The sequence below is a fragment of the Notolepis coatsorum genome, assembly GCF_963971535.1.
Source record: "Notolepis coatsorum genome assembly, chromosome: 4".
Taxonomy (NCBI): Eukaryota; Metazoa; Chordata; class Actinopteri; order Aulopiformes; family Paralepididae; genus Notolepis; species Notolepis coatsorum.
Window position 1 is genome coordinate 93,228,323 of NC_140168.1, and position 17,436 is coordinate 93,245,758.

At 42.7% G+C, this 17,436-nt stretch overlaps 1 protein-coding gene across 1 annotated transcript in view; it reads right to left on the reverse strand.

Moving 5' to 3' along the window:
• ctnnal1 (catenin (cadherin-associated protein), alpha-like 1) overlaps positions 1-17,436 on the reverse strand; it is a 310,492-nt gene that overhangs the window by 125,153 nt on the left and 167,903 nt on the right. The window lies entirely within an intron of this gene.

Below are 17,436 nucleotides of genomic sequence, written 5' to 3' on the forward strand. Positions count from 1 at the left end.
TTGCATACCAGGCAAACATCGGGGTGGAGGATGCCATCATCTACATGCTCCACAGAGCGTACACGCACCTGGAGAAGCCGCGCAGCTCAGTGAGGATTATGTTCTTTGATTTCTCCAGCGCCTTCAACACCATCCAGCCGTCACTGCTAGCGGAGAAGCTCTCTGCGATGCAGCTGGAGCACGGCTTGGTGGCCTGGATCAAGGACTACCTCACTGAGAGGCCACAGTACGTCAGACTAAAGGACAGTCAGTCTGACGTACTGGTGAGCAACACCGGCGCCCCCCAGGGAACTGTGCTGTCACCCTTCCTCTTCACCCTCTACACCTCAGACTTCTGCCGCAACTCCAGCGGGTGCCACCTGCAGAAGTTCTCAGACGACTCCTCCATCGTAAGCTACATCACCGACGATGATGAGGAGGAGTACAGAGCCCTGGTGGAGAGCTTCGTGGGGTGGAGCGACAGCAACCACCTCCAACTCAACACCAGTAAGACCAAGGAGCTGGTGGTGGACTTCCGGAGGGGCAAGAAGAGGCCCCCCCCGATTCCCATCTCCATCCGAGGGGTGGATGTGGAGATGGTGGACTCATACAAGTTCCTTGGGGTACACCTGAACAATAAACTGGACTGGTCGGACAACACAGAGGCCCTCTACAGGAAGGGACAGAGCAGGCTGTTCTTCCTGAGGAGACTCAGGTCCTTCAATGTGTGCAACAAACTGCTGCAGTCTTTTTACCAGTCTGTTGTGGCCAGCATCCTCTTCTATGCTGTGGCATGCTGGGGAGGCTACATCAACTCAAGGGACACCAACAAGCTCAACAAGCTGGTGAGGAAGGCTAGCTCCGTGGTGGGAGTCGAGCTACCTAGACTTGAGGTGATGGTAGAGAGGGGGATGATAAGGAAGCTGGATGCCATCATGGAGAACCCCCACCACCCCCTCTACGACGAGCTGGTCAAGATGAGAAGCTCGTTCAGCCACAGACTCATTCCCCCCCGACACTCAACTAACCGCCTCGGACAGTCCTTCATACCAGCGGCCATCAGGCTCCACAACAGTGGGCAGCGACTAGCAGCCTCCAGGCCCCACAACAGGGGGCAGCGACAGCGACTGCTACCAGACATTGACCTGGGACTTATAGGAACCCAAGGGGGACAACGTAGACTACCCTGGTACTTTTATTAATGTTGATTAATGTATACTCAGTAGATAGTAAATTATAACACTACCTCATGCATACTGCACCTTATGTGACACTGTGAATAATGTGAATATTCCTCAGCTAGTCAGATAGTAAATTATATTGACCATATTGATCAAATTGTTTACACTGCCTGTGTTGTCTTTTACTACCTGTATACTGTGCTGTTTTACTACCTGTACCCCTCCCCCCCTCCCCCCCCATGCTGCTATGATGCCTGAATTTCCCCAAGGGGATCAATAAAGGAATATCTTATCTTATCTTATCTTATCTTAACGTAAAGACTCCAGTCACCCGAACAACTGCCTCTTTGAACTGCTGCGGTCAGGCAAGCGATACAGGAGTCTCAAGGCGAGCACAGAAAGACTCAGAAGAAGCTTCTATCCCCAGGCCATCAGGCTGCTAAACGAACAATGAATGAACACTACACAACAACAACCACCAAACGCACATAGCACACACATCCACACGCACACACTCACTTTAAACAAACACACTGTAGCACCCACTCCACACACTTATAGCACACACCCACTTTAAACAAACACACTGTAGCACCCACTCCCCACACTTTATATTTATGGATGAAGGATTGCACTACAACTCGTACACCTTACTGTAAATTGTACCTAAAATTGTACCTCATCCCATTTCTGCTTTGCACTAGATAGTACTGTACATTAGTACACTGCATAGTATTGTGTATTGTATATTATATGGTAACTCAGAACATTGTACATATGTCTATACCGAACACTGTGACCTCATTTTCTTCTTCTAAATTCATGCTATATTATGTTATTATTTTATTTGATACTATCTTGTCTAGCACAGTCTCTGGAGCGTAACAGTAAGAAGCATTTTGTATGAAAGTATTCTGTACTTCTGTATGACAACTATTAAAGAACTAGAACTACTATCTTACTCAGTTGTAAGAGTTGTACCCTTCCTGCTGACTTGTCGTACAGAACTTGTCGCTTTGGATAAAAGCGTTCATCCCATTTCTGCATTGTACTGTATATTGTATTGTAACTCAGTTACAAATGTTTCTACTCTGTATTGTATATTGTATAAGTATATTGAACACTTTTGTTTACACTTGTTTACGTATTTTTGACTTTCTATTTTATACTTTATCTATTTTTTATCTAGCACACTCTCAGGAGCAAAACAGAAAAAAGCATTTCATATAAAAGTATTCTGTATTTTTGTATGACAACTAATAAAGAAACTTGAAACTTGAAAGTTAATGCGTTATTAGTAGGGATGTCCCGATCACGTTTTTTTGCTCCCGATCCGATCCCGTGATTTTGAGTATCTACCGATACCGATCTTTCCCGATCCGATCAAAAAAAATTATAAAAAAAGGAAAATATTTGTATTTTTTTTTATTCAACAAACATGACCATGTTCACGTCTTAAACTCATACTGAGGCCTTAGCTTTGGTTTTAAATTGCATATCATCATTCATTTATTTATTGTCACACAGAGCAAAAGAATTTTGCCAAAACAAACCAATAGTATCCAGCTGCAGAACGGCAGAGCAGCCACACTCTCAGACCCAAACGCATTTCCTTTGATTTAATTATACATCAAATGATTTATGTCAAGGATTGCAATGCCTCGCTTGAATGAAGTAAACTTTTCACCTGGATAACGTCAACATTCAGGCTGAATGTAATGTGAGAAATTGGGATAAAAAAATTAAAATAAAAATGTAATTTGGGTCTGAGAGTTTGGCTTGCAGCTGGATACTATTGGTTTGTTTTGGCAAAATTCTTCTGCTCTGTGTGACAATAAATAAATGAATGATGGTATGCAATTTAAAACCAAAACTAAGGCCTCAGTATGACTTTAAGACGTGAACATGGTCATGTTTGTTGAATAAAAAAATAAAGTAAAAAGTTTAAAAATAAAATGGCAGATTTTTATATATTTTTTTCCCGATCCCGATCTTCGGAAAATCACGTGATCGGCCCTGATCCCGATCACGTGATCGGATCGGGACATCCCTAGTTATTAGATCTACAACCCGTTGCAATATGGGACTGTTACGCTATAAGGCCGATAACGGCATCGTTTCACTAACAGAGCTCAAAGAAAGTGTTACAAAGAAAAGTGTTACAAAGTGGCAGAATAAATTCAACTACATCGTCTATGTTTGGAGTCCACGTATCATATTGCATGTAACAACAAACGTTACATGACAGTCACAGTGGAACTCTTCTGGACAGTTAGATCAGAATACCCAGTGGTGGTCCACGGGTTGTTTAGGCCTTGTCAAACAGGAGGCATTGCCATTCTGTTCGTTTGTAGTTTTCGATATTAAAAGAACGTTGTACCTTCCCTCCCTCTCGTCTGAACAATACACAATTGCGGTGTCGGCCTTCCATTTTCTTTCATTTTCAATTGTTGTTAAAATTGTAACTTAACGTAAATCGTTCACTATCAGAAACTCTAGATCTCCATCGATGTGCAAAGACCACCCACAATTGAGTTAAGCTTGAATCTTATTGGAAAATGATTATAACACAGAGGTGAAAAATTATTGTATTACATTTTTTACTGGTCACATTTGTGGGGAAGCTAGAAAGCTAGAAAACGAGCCTTCGTACTGTCCTATACTATCATGCACTCTTCCTACTATACTAATGTATTTACTACTATGCACTCAACAATGCAGCACCCAAGTTTCAGCACTGTTTGACAAACATTGTTACTCAGTTGTAAGAGTTGTACCCTTCCTGCTGACTTGTCGTACATAACTTGTAAGTCGCTTTGGATAAAAGCGTTCAGCTAAATGAAAGATGTTCAAATGTAAATGAAGCTTGGCTTCCGTTGGCACCATGAATAATTACCACTGTACTAGACATGTCGGAATTATCCGAAATTGTAGATGGATGACCAGTGACGTTCTCTCTACTGCAATGACAGCTGATAGGCCTGTCTCGTAAAATGTCATAGTACTTTCCTTGCGTTGTTGTTGACGTCTGTCTGCATGTCTGTGCTCAGTACACTAGGCTGTGGTGTCTCTCTTTCCTCACACCCTACTCTGGAGTCCAGCTCTGACTCCTGTGTCTGTGTCTCGTTCTCACATGTTGTCTTTGTGACAAACTTTACTAACCTGTGCTTTTGCACTTTCCCCTTACCGGGATAATAGACTAGAAAAGCGGGGCTGCCCTTGTCATGCCCTACAAAAAGTAATTTTTCACACCTGGACTCGAGCTTTCCTCTGTCCTGTTGGTAAGCATAACACACTGACCCAAACTTGTGCATCCTGGCTAGATCACACCTTTTTCCTGTCAGTGCTGTATACGGGGTGGTGCCCGTGTGCTTGTTAAAACACAGATTTCTGGTGTAAGCAGCTTCTTGTACCACATAATGCCATAGACTCGTAGATAACTTACCATCTATTAGCTTACACCTAGCCATTTCGAAAAGAGTGCGTCCTTCCCTCTCTGCTATCCCGTTCTGGTGCGGGGAGTAAGGACAGGACGTCTCGTGTCTGATCTTGTTCCTTCTCAGCAGTGACTGGAACTCTCTATTTGTGAACTCTGTTCCGTTATCGGACCTTAAGCATTTTATGCTGCCATACGGAGCTACATCTGCAATGAATTTGTCTGTGGCCTGGGCCCTGTTTCTTGTACGTGGTTCAACTAAGTCGATCAAGATGTCATTATCCAGCTTCAGTTAACCCGATGTTTGAAGCCGGGATTTTCCTGTTCCAAGAAGGTGGATTCAGTCTCGTTAACTCAAGCCAGACTTGATTCTCAGGATCAGTGCGTGCGCCCGCCTCAGCTGAGAAGACAGCAGGTGTCGATCGCAGAAATCCTGATTCTCTAAATCAAAGTTTTAATTGATTTAAAACTTTATTAACATATTGCAGTACGGCTCAATCGCCTCGCCGACAAGTTAAATGCGTTATCTATAGGCTAATTTTAAGTCCCTCATTACCACAATCAATCAGATTATATTTCTTTAAACTTGCCTGCTGGATTGAATAATCAAATGAGATCTTGCTAGCGAAAATAATTAGTTAACTGTTATACAGAATTACGATACGGCTCTCTTACCCATTGATTGATGTATAGTCAATCTTTAACTTATCTCCAATGTGGTCTAACGGGTTGTTCTTTTGACTTTCACACAGACGACCGGGGTTCAAGACCCTAGTCGTCTCCTTCTTTTTGCAATATAGGAATAATTCAATTTGGTGCACGTTGAGAGCTATATAAAGAATGACATCCTCAATGCATGTAGATTTATAATATTTTAACTTAAAATCAGGCTACTTTGGCGTATAATCATTAATATTATATTCAAAAAAATCATATTGGAAAAAGACCCCGGTCGCTGGGTTGGCAGGCTTGAGCACTACCGCTGGACCACTGTGCCAGATGGGATAAATTCATTGTTTATACATTAATGAACGAGAGACCCGTGTTTAGAATATCCTTTGTTATGAATGAAGTTTATCTCTTTATCCTCATTCATTAATGTGACGTCAACGGCTCATTCAATTTCTCAAATCCGTCAAACAGCGCATCTCATCAGACATCTTAATCCCAGTTACAATTAAAATAACCACATAATGTGTACATCGCACGAGCGAGCGCCACAGTCGCCACGGTATATATAACGTGCATTATTTAGGACAAAGTGAATTTAGTATCAGCATTTTGGGTCTATTTTACATTTCAAAAGCCCCCTCTGGAAGAATGGAGCACAAGAACGTAATTCAGAATGGTATAATGCAGATCGTAGACTGTGGGAATAGTTTCAGGAAACGGGCCGTCACTTCTTTGCGGGGGCGTGGCGATGGTTCAGGCTAAGTTGAACTTGAACTCTGCTTTCGACCAGGCTCAAACTTTTGGATATGTTGTCATGGTGATTTGGAAAATCCACGTACATGAAACCGGAAAGTCCGGCTAACCCAGTTATCCAGTTAAAGTTATCCGGCTAACTCAGTTATCCAGGTACAAGAAACAGGGCCCTGGAGTGTGTCACTATTTGCTCTGAGAAAGTAAACAAACACTGCCCCTGTACACACATCTGTGAAAGACTGCACATATTTAAAGCCACCTATGGACTCATTATCTACTGGACCGGCTAGATCTGTGTTAACTAGCTCAAGTGGTGTCTTTACCTTTTCCGTGGGAACTCTGTTCCTCGTTTGAGTGAACTTTCCCTTTATACACACATCACATTCTTTGTTAGGTCTATGCTTTTCACCGTTAATGTGCATGCCTACTGTCACCGCCTGCAGCTTCAGTATATCCTCGTAATTACAATGACCCATGATCTCATGCCATGTCTGAAAAACATGACTGACATTACACATATCATTTTCATTACATTCTGTTTGTAGATAATACATTCTCTTGTACACCTCTTTCTACAAGAACATCTTTACCTTCATTCAAGAACACTTTGGCACCGTTTGCAGTAGCAGATTTTACAGAGAATAGTTCTTGTGGGAACAAGGGTATGTAGAGGGCGTTCTTCAACGTCACTGTACACCGGCGCCCCTCACTGTCTGAGGCATACCTGTGCGTCTCCTCTCCCCTGCGCCAACCCGAATGTGCGCTTCCCATCTGCCAGCTCCATGCTGTGTCTCTCCGGCTCGAAGGTGCTGTCAAAGTTCTTGAATCGGTTCCTGATGTTGATAATGTGGGACGACGCACCTGTGTCCACGATCAGTCCCTTCCTTTGGACCTGCTGCTGCTGCTGCGTTGACTGGCTGATGTATGCTGTCTGCGCCCCGAAGGTGAAGTCCTCTCTTCCCGCTGCTCTCCGGGCGTCGTCTCGACTCGCCTCACGTCCACCGCTGCCGCCATCTTGCACACAGCCGCCATCTTGCACGTGTGCATACCGAGCGCTCTGTTTGCGCTTCTTTCTACACACTCTGTCCGTGTGTCCCGAAGTTCCACAGAAACTACACCAAACGGTTTTTATGCACTTATCTTTTCGGTGACCCTTTTCTCCACATCGCCAACACGCCATCTCCGTCAGGGGTCCAGCCTTTTTCTTTGGCGCTGCCCGGGCCTTCATTACCCTTTCTCCCGCCTCTTCGGCGACCGGGTCTGAGTCTTCTGAGGCCTCGAAGTTCCGCAGCTTGGCCTTGAACTCCCCCAGCGACATGTCCGCTGAACTGCGTGTCACCAACAGTGTGAATGGTTTATACATCTCCGGTAGTCCCCTCATAACCATCGCCATCATTAGTCCATCGTTCGGTGCTTCTCCTGCACTCTTGAGCGCCGTGATGATCTGTTCCGCCCTGATGACGTATTCAGTCACAGTCTCTGTGTTAGCTTTATTCAGCGCGGTCAAAGTTATATACAGGGATACAATCCAGGGCCTACCTCTGCTGATGTAGTGTTCTCTTGTCAGCATTCAGCTTAGTATCCAGGGCTCGCAGGGCCTCCGTTATTTCTCCTGTGAGGCCCGTCAAAATTGTCTTTTTCAGCCCCACTCCGTGCATACAGCACAACATCCGCTCTTCCCAGAGCTCGTATTCTTCTGCCCTTCTGTTAAACGGGGGCCACTTGCTCCTTCCTCTGGTCGCCATCTTTTGATTGTAGCTTAGCTTAGCTGCCCGTTAGCTTAGCTTTAGCGTCTCGCGATTCTCTCGCTGCTAAACTAGCCTAACAACGAGGTCCTCTTTAGCCTTAACTGCCGTGGTTTATTTCATATGTACATTTCCACCACGAGACCTGCTCTCAGTGAGAGCTAGAGTGAGAGAGACAGAGGGGGAGGGAACATTCCCTTATACCTGCTACCTGACGTCAGCTGCTATAGCTGCGTCTCCTTACACCTATAGCGCCCTCTTGTGGAACAGTTAAAGTGCAGTTATATTCAATCATATTATTACTTACATTTAACACACACTATCCCGGGAATCCCAGGAAAATGTACTCGCTTTTACCAGTCAAAATGCAATGGTCATAATTCAGTAAACAGTACTGTATATGCATAAACCTATGGATTCTCAACCTGACAGCTTTATTTGGTGTTATATTAAAGGAACACGCCAACTTTTTGGGAAATTCGCTTATTTGCCATCTACCCTGGAGTTAGACCAGCAGATACATATATTTTCTTCTCTCTGCATGCATTAAGCTTAGGGAACAGCCGCACCGCTAACAATTTTTTTGCCGAACCACTGCTGCCTGGGTGCAGTGATTTCATCACCTTAAAAGCCCTGTTTTTCAAAAAACAACAGGGCTTTTGAGGTGATGAAATCACCCAGGCAGCAGTGGTTAGGCAAAAAAAAATCCGAGTATATATCTGCTTAGAAAACGAAAACTAAAATGTCTGATTACATTTTTTTTTATTTATTCACGTGGTAAATACACAGGTCACAACATGTTTACAGGAACGTTTTGGAGTTGTATTTGGAAATTTTGTGACTGTTGGGAACTAGGCTACACTGGCACACCTACTTCCAGTGATTGACGCTAAGCTAGGCTAACGGTGCGGCTGTTCCCTAAGCCTAATGCATGCACAGAGAAGAACAGAGTATCTGCTTGTCTAACTCCAGGGTAGATGGCAAATAAGCAAATTTCCCAAAAAGTTGGCGTGTTCCTTTAATAATAATTACAGTAAAATAACCCCATTTATGTTGTACATTTTCGTTAGAAAACCTGGCCTAACCAAAATTCAGGGGTGAAAAAGAACAGCATAGTTCTGCTTGTCTCCAATTGATGTTTTATCCCTCCCATGTATAATGAGGCATAAAAGCAATCCATGAGGGGAGGATTTCAAGTTTCAAGTTTGCTTTCATTTGTCACATATAAAGTACATGTATACATTACAGTGAAATGCTTGGTTCTGTGTGAGCCCCTGAGAATGTGCTTCATACAGTAAAAAAAAGTAAGTAAAAGAGGAATAAAGTCCCAACACTATATAAATATACAATATACAAACTAAAGTACAACCTAAGTACAATGAAGTCAAATGCAGGCAATGCGGTACAAAAATGCAAACTTAAAAAAGAAAATTCAAAATGCTAAAATGAGGTATGGATATACTGTAGTGCAAATATCTTTAATAAATAGGTAACATATGGTGTAGTGTTAAAGTGTTTAAAGTGAGTGTTAAGGTGAGTGTTTAAAGTAAGTGTGTGCATGTGGATGTGTGTGCAATGAGTGTAGATGAATGGGTGTTACATAGAGTCATTGAGCAAACTGATGGCCTGGGGATAGAAGCTCCTTCTGAGTCTCTCAGTACCGGCCATGAGACTGGGAGGAAAGGATTGACAGCACATAATTACGCCAAGTCGGGAAGTTTTAAGCAATTAAAAGAGCTGCCCGCAGGACAGGAAAGGGCTTTAATTATTATAATAATTGTTTTGTTGATGCTTGGGCTGATGAGAACGCATGGGGCTGCAGGGGGAGTGCGGCGAGCCCACATTATAATAGGAGGATGACAACATGGAAACTCTGTTTTACTTTGGATTCCTTCATTTACATTTTGTCATTTAGCTGACCCTTTCAACCAAAGCGACTTACAAGTCCTGTACGACAAGTCAGCATGACGGGTACAACTCTTTCAGCTGCAGTGTTGAGTGCATCGTTTTTTTTTTAGTTTTTTTTATTGATTGAAGAAGTGTGTTTTTAGTTGACAGCGAAAGATTGGTCATGTTTCAGCTGTCCTGACTGTGGTGGGAAGTTCGCTCTACCATTGTGGAGCGAGGACCGAGAATAGGCGGCTTCTCTTTGCTGACCCTCCCTCGGATAGGAGTGGGATAGGAGTGGGTCTGAGGCGGCCAGAAGATGCAGAGTGGAGGGGTCTTGAGGGTGTGTAGTTAGAGACCATTGACCGGAGGTAGGCGGGAGCCGTTCCCTTCGCTGCACGATATGCCAGGTCAAGGACCTTGAAGCTTCAACATAATTTCTTTAATTATTTTGTGACAGCCCTAATATAGCCTATATATGTGTGTTTCTGAAAAATGCAAACATTGTGGATACAGCCAGCCGGGGGAATCTGAGAACCAACTGGAGACTCAGAAGGAGCTTCTATCCCCAGGCCATCAGGATGCTCAATGAACAATGCACAATAACAAACCATCAACACACCCACAGCACACACACACTCACTTTAAATAAACAACACACTGTAGCACCCACTTTACCACTTAGACACTAACACACTTTATATTTATATTATTGGTAAGGAAATTGCACAGCATTCTCATTCCTTATTCCTTATTGCACCTCATTGCACCTCACCACCACAAGGTGGCACCACAAGCTAAGCTATACCTCACCATTTTTGTACCAGCTGTACATACTGTATATATATAGGTATACTGAACAATTGTGTTGTTTACACTTGTTTACGTACTTGACTTCTTGACTTTCTATTTTATACTTATATTATACTTATTTTATACTATCTTGTTATTATCTAGCACACTCTCAGGAGCAACACAGAAAAAAGCATTGCATGCAAAGTATTCTGTATTTCTGTATGACAACTAATTAGGGGTGGGGGAAAAAATCGATACGTAGTAGTATCGCGATACTTTGCGTGGCGATACTGTATCGATACAGGGACGCCAAGTATCGATATTTAATTATTCATAAAAAAAATTAAAAGGGAAGTTGCATAAGGAAGTTGCATTGTTCATTTCAATACCTGTAATAGTATAGTAGTCCACACACACACATGTGCATTCAGTTAAGTTGGAATATGACTGTAATACAAACAGTTCAGTTTGTCAGGTACATGCAACATTGTACAACATGTATTTTCTGTCTGCTTGAGAAAATACCATGTTCTGCAAAAGAAATTATTGAAGTGAGATGAACAGACTGAACTTTATTTTATTAGATAAAACATGTTGACAAAGTTTTACTTTGCAGTTGAAAAAGGTAATACATTTAATTGAAAAAAAAATTAATTAAAAAAATCGCAATATTAATATCGCAATACTCAGCGTATCGCGATATATTTAGTATTGCGATACTATCGTATCGTGATAGTATCGTATCGTGAGGTCTCTGGCGATTCCCACCCCTACAACTAATAAAGAAACTTGAAACCTGAAACTGGAGATGAGAAAAAGGAGGATCCAAGGGAGAGAAGTTACTTTGGCCTTTCAGCACAGAATTATACGACCTCAGAAGTCATGACACAGTTGATTAGGTTGTCCTTCAATGTGGCCCAGGTAGGGATGGGGACCGAATCCAGTACTTTTAAGGGTATCGACCGATTCACGTCGGTACTACCGAGTGCCGATTCACGTGAGATCCACCGGTGCCACATTTTGGTAAAAAAAAAAGTCAGATGACGTCAACGTTTCGTTTACCGCAAAACAAAACCTATGGAGTGTGCCGCACGTTCACGTCAACGCACAATACACGCTAGGATTTGACTTGATTCAACAACAAAGCAGTCGGGGCAATGGCAAGCTGAAAACGGTCGCAAGTGTGGTTACACTTTACAAAGCTAGATGCAGACAACGCTCGCTGCAATATTATATATTATATATATATTAACAAATTGTTCTAAATAAATAATAATGATAATAAATCATTTGAAGTTTGGAGTTGTTCAGCATCTTCAGGTATATTTATTTTTAAAATATATAGATGTGTACCTTTCAGTGATGTACCTGAACGAGTTCAATGAACGATCATTCATATATTTTGGGCGAACGTGAACTGAACGTACTGTATTTCCGCTAGATGAACATAATTATTGTAAACACGTTCATTCTCTGCGCTCTATCACAGTATAACTTTGTTCAAAAGTGTGCCAGATTTGGGACGGGCGCACAGGCACACACACACACACACACCGAAACAGTGTCCATGGCGTGTCTCTGTTGGCTGCACTGCAGAAGATGTATTTGATGTCCATGTTTACATAGTAACTATACAGATCCAATCTTCTTCTACAACATACAGCATGCAAGGGAAATGGACTATCATCACATGTATACCGCCACCTAGAGGTTCAGATTAGGTTACTGATCCGCATCACTCTTTCCACTAAGGTGGCCGTAATCAGTGGTGGAAAGTATTTATAAAAAGTAAGTATTTTTACTCAAGTACTGTACTTAAATACAATTTCGAGCTACTAAAAGGCCGGTGTGCATGGGGTATTTTTACATTGTTCTCTTCGTGGAAACGTGTGAAGGAGGGGATGATCACAGAGGAAATGGGTAATCTGTTTTCCCCTCGTTCAGCCTCTCCCTCTATCCACCTCTCTCTCGCTCTACAAAGGGGTGATAGGTCCCTTGACAGCTGACCAGGCTCTCCCATTGTCCTGCAATATGGCATAATGTCATACTTCCGACTCCCATCTCCCTATCTCTTACTCACTCACTCACTCACTCCCTCTCTGTATCTCTCCTCTCTGACTCTCTTATTATTTTCCACTCCATTTCTTCAGTTGCAACTCTCTCCTCATGGCCTCCTATCAGAATACAACTCTTACAGCTGAGTAACAATCAAACAGTGCTGGAACTTGGGTGCTACAGCGTGGAGTGCATAGTGGTATAGACATAGTATTAGTATAGTAGAAAGAGTGCATGATAGTATAAGACAGTAAGAACTGAAGGTTAGTGTTCTTATTGATTGAAGAAGTGTGTTTTTAGTCGACGGTGAAAGATTGGTCGGGTTTCGGCTCCTAACTGTGGTGGGAAGTTCGTTGGTGATACAAGACAGGCTTGCAGATACGTTTTCGAACGGATCATGAGTTTTAGTTAAATTTTGATAACATTCCACACTATATGTATGATTGCTGTAATTTGAATGAATGAAACTGCCCTCCCTCAGCGCTCAAATGTACCCCATCAGAGGTACTGCTCAACGTATGTGATGGAACTGCATGACTGTGAAGCAAGACATTGACCCCTATCCATGTTTCTCTTATGTCATGCTCAGGTTGGGGTTCCTTTCCAACCTGAGCAACCTTTCCAACCCAAGAACAAGTTACAGGTTGAAAAAACCCTCAGCTCTGAACTAGGCAGAATCTGCACCTGGCTCGCTGATAACAAACTATCATTACACCTGGGTAAACCAGAGTCCATTCTCTTCAAATAACAAACTCAGCAAGACCGACGGCTTCTGTACAGTGGGTGACAATATTGTCACAAGGAAAGATGAAATTACATACCTAGGTTCCATCCTAGAGGCAAATCTTTCTTTTTTTCCCTCCTCTTTTTCTATTTTTCTCCCATCCCAATTTCGCTGTGCCAATTCTCCCCTCCCCTGTCTTGAACGTTGCTCGCATATGCCCCCCACTGGCCGGTTGTAGGGAGGATAGAAGCCTTGCATCACGTGTCCCCTCCGATACACGAGGAGGCAGCCTGTCACATCTTTTCACCTGCCAGCGCAGGTGAACGTGTAGGTGTAACGTGTGGGAGGCTCACACTACCCCCGCCATTTCCTGTCTCTGCTGTGCAGGCGTCCCCCAACCGACCTGTAGGAGTCGTGAAGTACACAAGGGGTCTATAATGCTGTTCTGATATCCAGAACCAGCCTACTGAGGTATTCTGCGTTGTGTCTATCCGTCCTAATCTTCCCTTGTACTTTAAAAAAAACAGGAAATGGTTTTGTTCGACGGCAGCTATGCAGGAGAATGAAGAAGAGAGTGTAGTTATTTCAAAAGTAGTGGTTTATTAAAATCCACAAAGTTATACAAAAATGATCTGTTTCAATCAACTGAGATGTGTGCTATAATATTAAGGTACCGAAAGCACTATGCCGCTTGCCCTCAATATTAGTCTAAGAAAGCAGTTTAAAAGAATAACAAATTGTTGAGTTGTTGATGGTCTTTGTTGTCTTGCTGACAACAAAGGATTCTGTTCTCGTTCCAAAAGCTTCTTCTCCTTGTGTTCTCCTCTGCTCGCGCCGTCCTCTGTTTGAAGGTGGGAGGTGTGTCCTTGTGTCGGTTCCGTTTTTGTGTGTCCTCTAGAAACCCTGAAGTTCCCTTTTATCAATGAGCCTGGAGTGTCTGCGTGATGTCACAGGAGTGACGTCAAGAAGATGTTTTCCTCCAATCACGGGCTCCCTAAGTTTGAATTTGAACTAAGGGCTGTCCTTTGGAGCCCAATAGCTGTTCTCCTTTGTTTTCAATCAAAGAATAGCTTTACTGTCTAAATTTACTTTATAGTTTTGTTTTACAATTCAAGATGTATATTTTTGAATCGGGGATAACCAGATGAACACATAGCTACCATTTTAAACTCAAAACAGCTTTACACTTGACCAGGATCACAGTCTTTTATCATTAATTCCACTTATATAGTTTCCTAATCATATTCTTTTAACTTAAATCACTTTGAGTATTTTATACAGTTAGTATTCAGCATTTTGAGTATTTTCCAATTTAGTTTTTAGAAGTGGCTTAATTTCAAAACTCGTGATTCTTTATCATAACCAGGGGAGGAAACTAACTTTTTGGCTTACCAGCCAACTGGCGAGTATCTGATTTTTTTTACCAGACAAACTGATTTTTTACCAGCCAAAAAAAATCGCTAATTGTGATAATTACTTCTTTGTATGTCTTTGTCTAAATTGATTTTCAATCACACCGTGTCTCTACTCTTTAAAATATTTATTAGCATAAAACATTAATAACAGTCTCTACTCTTCACAATATTAGCATACAACATGTATTAATCACACTGTCTCTACTCTTCAAAATATTAGGATATCACATATTAACATGAAAGAGGGAACTATTCTGGACTGGGTTGGGCTGAACTAGGCAGTGAAAGATGCTGGGCTGGACTGGACTAGGTTGGACTGGTCTAGGTTGGACTGAGTTGGGCAGTGAAAGAACCAAGCATTTCACTGTAATGTAATAGCTAAATAAAACAACTTGACTTGTTACATTTGCACTCTGGTTGTATGCCAAATGTATTCTGGTTGTACTGTACTTGTGCTGTAAGATGACAATACATTGGAACCGAATCGACAACGCTAGGGGTTCAGCAGGTGTATTCTGAATGCCAAGTATGACAACATCACCGTTGTGAAGGGCATATGGGCGAGTGGTGATATGGGGGGAAACCCGGTAATAATAAAATGTCACTCGGCTGCATTTAAGCAAAGCCGCTCAGTATAGTCCACTATGTTGAACGCGCGTTATGGTAGCTTGTTACATGCTAGGTAGCTAGCCGGCTAATGCTGGTTGACTTGTCATTCTCATCCGACTCGAAGGAGACGCGTCGCGTGCTGTTGTTCGCCCCCATGTCAGACCGCACTGATATCCGAAAGCGACGACTCTACATGCAATTATTTTCATCCACTGATGTGTTTTTGTCTAAGTTTGTCTACGTTGTCAAGCCGGTGGCAGGAGTCTGTAGGTCCGCGCGCAGTGATCTGTCCACTTCCCCTAGATGGGCGGCATCTTCTAGAAAATGAGTGTTCATTGGAGGAGCTTAGAGCGCATCTGTACAACGATGATGTTCATTGGTTATGGTTGGATTGAGGCGCAAATGGGAGGAATCAAGGGGGGAGTCAGAGTTCGGCTTGTGCCAGTGAGCGAATCAGCAGATTGCAGAATGATTTTTTTGTTTTGTTTTGTAATGACTAGTACTCGCCAGACTGGCGAGTGCTCTTCATGAATTACTCGCCAAACGTAAAAAATACTCGCATTTGGCGAGTAAAGTGGCCTAATTTCCTCCCCTGATCATAACCATAGCATTTTTCATATCATTCTGTTCAGCATAATTAATCCAACACAACAGTAGTATTTACAGGTATTTCACCTTGATGGTCAGCATCCTAAATCAGTAAAAACACCTTTAAGTTATTTAACAATAATTCCTATTTGAGACTCCATACCAATCAGACCAGTTGGCCTGGCCTCCTGTTCCCAGGAGATAACGGCTACCTGTGATGTGGTCATCTTTTGTTTCAGCTGTTGGCCCACACCCATTGTAAACAGTAGCTGTGTTGTCCATCCTGTAACTAGATCTCCTAGTTACAGCTGCTTGAGGGAAACCTGTTCTTTGGCCGTTCCCAACTGCTAACAGCACTTGTATGTAAATTCACCTTTGTGGTGAGCACAATGTCTCTGTAAACACACACAATCTATGAACTAAGTCCCTCTAGTTTTTACCAGTATCTTTGATCTCCAACTGTTACACTTTGACTGTTTCTATAAGACTAAACACATGATAATGATTAGTTACTGAGTTCCTTAACCCAAGGTAACAGACATCCTGGAGTGTCTTATCTGTATGAACACAAGTTTCAGGCAGAATGTAGCTTTGAGGGTTTTTGCAACCTAGTGATATTTTATGACTTGCAGAGGACAGCTGTCTTCTGACCTTCTGTGCTTAAACCTTTTATTTTAGGACCATTTTAGGATTTATGGTTATCAATAATACTACAGTCGCTGTCCACAACGTCCAGATTACCACCCATGGACTTCCACCCGCTAACTCTGCCAATTGAGTTAGTATAACGGCCGGCCCAAGCCGGAGGCAACGCCGACAGCCGGATTCAAACCCGGTGTCTCTTGCGTTGGTGACGAGCGCAATGTCCGCTGCGCCACCCAGCCGCCCCTTAGGCAAATCTTTCTTGTAACAAAATGGCATCCAATATAATTAAAAAAGTCAACCAACGAACTAGATTCTTATACCGGATCTCCTCTCTGGTAAACAAGAATACCCTGAAGACTCTGGCAGGAGCACTCATTCAAGGGTACTACGACTATGCTTGCACCTCATGGTACCAAAGCACCTCAAAGGCGGTAAAAACAAAATTACAAACATCACAAAACAAACTGGTCAGACTACTGCTTGACCTTACCCCTAGAACCCACCTCACCCCTGCCCACTTTGACAACCTAGGATGGCTTAGAGTAGACGACAGAGTACAGCAACTTGCAATGGGCCCGGTCTACAAGCTACACTACACGACCAAGGTACCCATGTACATGTTAAAATACTTCCCAAAGGTCAGTGAATACCACGACCACAACACCAGAGGGAGCTCCACAAATCATGTTAAACCCAGATTCGGCACAAACAAGGGACTAAACACGTTTCGCAATTATGCCACATCAATGTGGAACGACCTACCCACAGCTGTAAAGGAATGTGAATCACTACCCACTTTCAAAACCAATCTCAAAGAGCACCTACGAGAGACTGCAATTCGAAACTGGCCCCTGTAAATGTCCTAACCAAACCCCCCCCCCCCAATGTACAGTAAATGTCCTAACCCAACCTCCTCCAATGTACAGTTCACTTTTAAATGCTGTTTTTATAG